This window comes from Piliocolobus tephrosceles, chromosome 16, assembly GCF_002776525.5.
Source record: "Piliocolobus tephrosceles isolate RC106 chromosome 16, ASM277652v3, whole genome shotgun sequence".
Taxonomy (NCBI): Eukaryota; Metazoa; Chordata; class Mammalia; order Primates; family Cercopithecidae; genus Piliocolobus; species Piliocolobus tephrosceles.
The window spans coordinates 41,893,584-41,899,583 of NC_045449.1; positions in this window are offsets into that span (position 1 = coordinate 41,893,584).

Below are 6,000 nucleotides of genomic sequence, written 5' to 3' on the forward strand. Positions count from 1 at the left end.
TCTCACAATGTTTCCAAAATTGTTCCCCTTTCTCTGACATTTTTACTGTCCCATTGGCTCTAGCAGCCCATTTTTCTCAGATCTGCAAAATATATCATTAACTGTAAAACACACAGATACACACATATGTGTATGTATATGTATATGTGTAGACACGTATATATATGCATACATAGACATAACTAAATATAGAAGCATAGTACAACAGAAGTGATTTTTTACTTGTGTAGATCTCTTTCAACTCTCTAGTTTCTAATTAAGAAGAGAAAACTTCATTTTAAATTTCCACTCAAGCTATTTTTAACCTTTGAACATGCCCTTCTTGTAACATATAAATTTTAACATAGAGACAGTAATCATATTCTGTTCATATTTCATTAATATGTTTTTCTTTAAACCCAAAACTGAAAAGTATTTTCTTATAATTATTTATTTCATTTGAAGAGAAATGAATTTGTTGTTACCTGTAACAGTAAAACAAAAAAAATTGAGTTAATATTTACCTTGGTTTTTATTCTACAGAAATAAACAGCATACATTTCACATCGAGTAGTTGAGATGTACACAATTTGGACAGTTTAACTCACAGCATTTATATAGCTATAAAGGGATTGCAGTGCATTTTTATATCCCATAGTAGTACTCAAAGGGATTAAAAAATGTAAACAGTAAGAAGATATGCTTGTTTCAAAAATATTCTGTGATCTGGTACCACTGATAATGGTGTGTAAAATGAGCTACAATTTTGAAGTCAGAGGACATAGAATATAGTATTCAAAATTACATTAAAGTCTGCCTATCATTTTTTTAAAACCTGTACACTTCAGCCACCATGATAGATTCTTAGACTTTAAAAAAGTTATAAGATAAACTATGCAGCATATCAGAGTATCTTTTGTTAACTTGAATCATTGGAGAAAAAGGCCCTGTGGCTTTTGAATTCATACACCCTAGTCATTTTAGGCTCAATGATTTTATTATCATTACCACCATTTTTCCAGTGGTTTATCTTCAACTACCAAGCACAAATGGAATCCAAAGTGTGGAACATTTCTCCATTATATTGTCTTCCAGTGTTTAAGCAATCTTCTCCTTTCAACCTATGAGAAATGTGGCAAGATAGCTAATTTTGAGTATATATTTACAGACTTATCTATTTTGTCTAATGACGACAAATGTGCCTTTATTTTATGTGCTTTATGCTTGAAATTTTACAGCAATAACTACAGCCCATTCCCTATAACAATGTGTGTTTAACTACAGCCCATTCCCTATAACAATATGTGTTTTATAGCAAGAAATCAATTTAATTCAATAACATTTTAGTGATTCTTTTTGCCAAGTAACTTTTTAAACTCGGGGCACAGAGAGGCACATGGGACATGGGACATGGTTTCTGCCTTCAAGAAGATGGGTATATGCAATGTGGTGGAAGAGCTATGTCCATAGCCCTAAGAGACCTCAAAGAATAACAATCTCTGGATAAGGAAGAGGGAAAAATTGAGTTTGGAGTTTGATATTTATGCTAAGCCTTAAAAAGTGAACGGAGCTTGGCCAGGTGAATCCATCCATGGACAGTGTTCTAGCAAAGAACAGTAAATGAAAATAGAGAAATTATGATTGCTTATAGCATGTATCTGGTACATATAGAGAAATAATTTTCTTCAGAAAGATGAGATTACAGCACAGAGTAGGAAAGCAGTAAAAGATGAGTATAGAGAGATAGCAGGTTCATTTATGAATACACACAGATGTATTATATTTACATTATATATAATATAAATTTATATTTCAGAATCTACCCATGAATACCTCAGTACTCGGTTTTTACACATGTATTATTTATCATTATTATATTTATATATAAAATAATATATCAATTGATGAATATATACATAAATATATAGTGAATAAATATATGAATGAATAAATATATGAGTTTATTAATACCTCAGTACTCAATTTACATATATAATATATATTTACAATATATATGTAATACATATATCTCTATATTTATACATAAATAATATATATTGAGTGCTGAGATATTCATGGATAGATTCTGAAAATGAGAATAGGATATAGTCATAATTTTTTCTTAAAATCCCATAAACTGGTCATAAAGTAAGGTATATCTGAATTTTATCCATTCAACCAATTTCAATTATATATTGGTATAAGTTGTAGATTAAAATGACCCAAAAAATGAAAATGGACAAAACTTATCAAAAAGGATAAAAAGTTATTAAGAGATGAAGTAAGACAATATTAATCAATTTTTAAAAATCATTATTGCAGAGTTTGAAAACGATATATCTGGAGGTGGCCCCCTGTTTAGAAAACTCATAAGACTGTCCAGATAAGATGAAACAAGAGAGAATTTGTAAACCTAGGTAGAATTTGTGGACATGTAGAGGAGAGCACAGATACCAGCTGCATTGAGATGGTAGAATAACTTTTTTCTTTTTTTTAGTTTCTGATATTGAATTAAAGGTTGAAATCTATGATAATACTCCAATTTTCCACATGGCTAATGAACATAATATTTAAGGTGTCTTAGCAAATGTATACATTGTGATTGCCATGTACATTGTAGCCTGGGTCTTTTAGAACACAGATCCTGATATAGCAATTATAGGGTAACGTTTTATTGGAGGGACAAATTCAACAGGAGTAGAGATAAAGAGATGCCAAAGAAGAAGGAAAAACCAATAGGGCATCTGTTTCATTGTTAGCTGTAAGTTTTCAAGCAAATACAACCATAGCTTAGTTTTTTACCCACTAAGATTTTAAGAATGTACTACATTATATCACTGAGGGTTAGATTCCTTGATTAGTGCAGGAGGGAGAATTAATAATTTATCTCCTTGGTTATTTTCTTCTCCTATTTTTCATGGGAGAATACTGTTTGTAGAAGTCATAGGAGAAGACTGTTTGAAGACTGAGAAAACAGCAAAGTATATGGGATATAGCTAAACTAGAGTTAGAGGGAAATTTATAGCTGCGAATGCCTCTATTAGTAAATTGAATCCAACAACACATTGAAAATTTATACAGCATGATTAGTGTGGATGCAAGGATGGTTCAACATACATAAAACAATAAACATGATACACCACATTAACAGAATGAAGGATAAAAACCAAATAATCATCTCAATAGACACAGAAAAATGTATTTGATAAAATTCAGCATCCCTTCTCCATGATAAAAACTCACAACTTAGTTATAGAAAGGAATATACCTTAACACAATAAGGCCATAGGTTAAAAAAAAAAAAAAAAAAAAAAAAAAAAACCCACAGGGGAAAAAAACAGATTAGGAAAAAGCTGAAAGCTTTTTCTGTATGAACTAGAACAAAAGGGATGATCACTATTATCATACTTATTTAAGATCGTACTGGACGTCCTAACCTAGGACTTCCATAGCAATTAGGCAAAATAAATAAATAAACGACACCCATTTGCAGATGACATGACCTGATATATGGGAAAAAAATAAAGATTCAATCAAAAAAACTCATAGAAGTGATAAATTCAGCTAAGTTGTAAGATGTAAAATCAACATGCAAAAATCAGTAGTGTTTCTATATTTCAACAGAAAACTAGCTGACAGGAAATAAAGCAATTCCATTTATAATAACTCCAAAAAACAAGATACCTAGGAATAAATTTACCCAAGAAATATCTCTACAAATAAAACTATAAAACTCTAATGAAACAAATAGAAGACACAAAAACTTGGAAAGACATCTCATATTTATAAACTGGAGGAATTAATATGTTAAAATATCTGTACTACCCAAAGAGATCTACAGATTTGAGGCAATCTCTATCAAAATACCAATGACATTATTCACAAAACTAAAAAAAAAAAAAATCCTAAAATTTGTATAGAACCATAAAAGATCCCAAATAGTCACAGCAATATAAGCAAAAAGAATAAAGCTGGAGGCATCACAATACCTTACAAGTCTATAGTAACCAAAACAGTATGGTATTGGTATAAAAACAGACACATAGATTAATGGAGCAGAATAATGACTCAGAAATAAACCCAGATGTTTACAGCTAACTGATTTTCAGCAAGGACACCAAGAACATAGATTGAGAAATTAACACTCTTTTCAAGAAATAGTGCTAGAGGAACTGGATATCCCTATCCAAAAGAAAGAAACTAGACCCCTATTCCCATGATATACAAAAATCAACTCAAAATGTATTGAAGACTTAAACAAAACACCCAACACTATAAAAATACTGGAAGTGTAGCAGGATGAGCCACAGACAAAACCCCTCAGACACTGGGTTAAAGAAGGAAGAGGCTTTATTTGGCTGGGAGCATCAGCGGACTTGTGTCTCAAGAACCAGGCTCCCCAAAGAAAGAGTTCCTGACCCTTTTAAGGGCTTACAACTCTAAGGGGTCCACATGAAAGGGTCATGATAGATTGAGCAAGCATGGGGTATGTGACTATGTGGGGGTGGTGAGCAAGGCCAGTATTTCTCCATAGCATTGTCTGTGATCTAGAGATAGCACAAGCAGTTAGGGTGGGGGATAATCTTTAAACTACAGGTCTGGCCAGTCTGTTATTTTTCAGTTTTTACTTCCTCCTTTTCTTTAGAGACAGGGGACAGTAGGAGAAATGGCCTCTCTCCTCATACCCCACTTTGAGAACCTCACTCACTAGTGGGAGTTCTGACTCTCATCCTCACTATCCAGGTCTTCCTGTGAGACAGATCGATAGTGATTCATGTAATATACTTGTGCTGAGGTCTTTTGATTAACTAAGGTGGAAACGAACCCTCTTAGTAACTGGAGAAATACAGGTAACATACAGGGGAGTAACATGCAGGTTCCTAACACTATTATTATTCCTATAATAAGAGTTTTAAATCCTTCTAGAGCTGGAAACCATTTTCCAAACAGGGATCCAGGGTCAAACCTATGCCAAACCTGCATGGGCACATGTGCCAGCATTGTCATGTCTCTAACTATATTTTTGACTACTTGTCCTTGATCATCTATTTGCAGACAGCAGTTGGTCAAGTTGAATTTTCCACAGGTTCCTCCTTCAGCTGCCAGCAAATAGTCTAAGGCCAGTCTATTCTGATAGATGGCATTTCTCATTTGGGTTTCCTGCTGGGCTAAAAGAGTCAAAGCTCTGCCAGTTTCATTAGTGATTATTTCTAAGATGGCCTGTAACCATATGATCTGGTTGAGCATGTAGATGGGGGTTCGGTATCCCCACGAGCTGTCTTGTGCCCATGTGGTAGGCCTATAGTAGTGTATGATCCTTTCAAGGGGGGCACGCATCATCTTTCCAATTTCCTATAGCTATGCTCCTCTTTTCTCAGGAGGCATAGACAGGGAAATCTAAGAACTCACCTGTTTTTACGGGCAGTAGGAAAAAGGATGGCTTAATGGTGCCAATGACACAACTACCTGCCCATTGATCAGGTAACTGAGTGTAGGCTCTGTGCCTCCACATCCAGTATAATGCAGCAGGAGCCATCCAGTCTCGAGATTCTGGATGGGCCTGAGCAGTCTGTAATTTAGGAAACTTACTGAAGGGATTCTTTTCAGTATGGTTTAGACCCCACCAGACTGTCCCTTTTGTGCTGTTATACAGCTTCCGTCCTAGATAATTGAGCCTTCCTACAGGGATGGTGAAGTCTTTTTCTTCTCTAGCTATGCAGTATTGTCTAATAATCGAGGTTTTCAAGACCCAGAAGTTGCTAGTTTGGGCCTTCTGGACTGGGATTATGTCAGGAACTGAATCAGTAGGCACCAATTCTCGGGCTTCCCAAGACCATCAGTCTCCCATAGTGGTTCCCCCACATATGTAACGGGAAGTAACATTGAGGGAATGAGCTACATTTTCTGCTAACTGGAGAAACAAGTTGTTTGTCTTTTTTTGTGTGTGTGGGAGCTTTTGTGCTGGCAGATTCAGCTCATCATAAAGGTCTGAAATGGAAACACTGGTTTGGGAGAGCACCT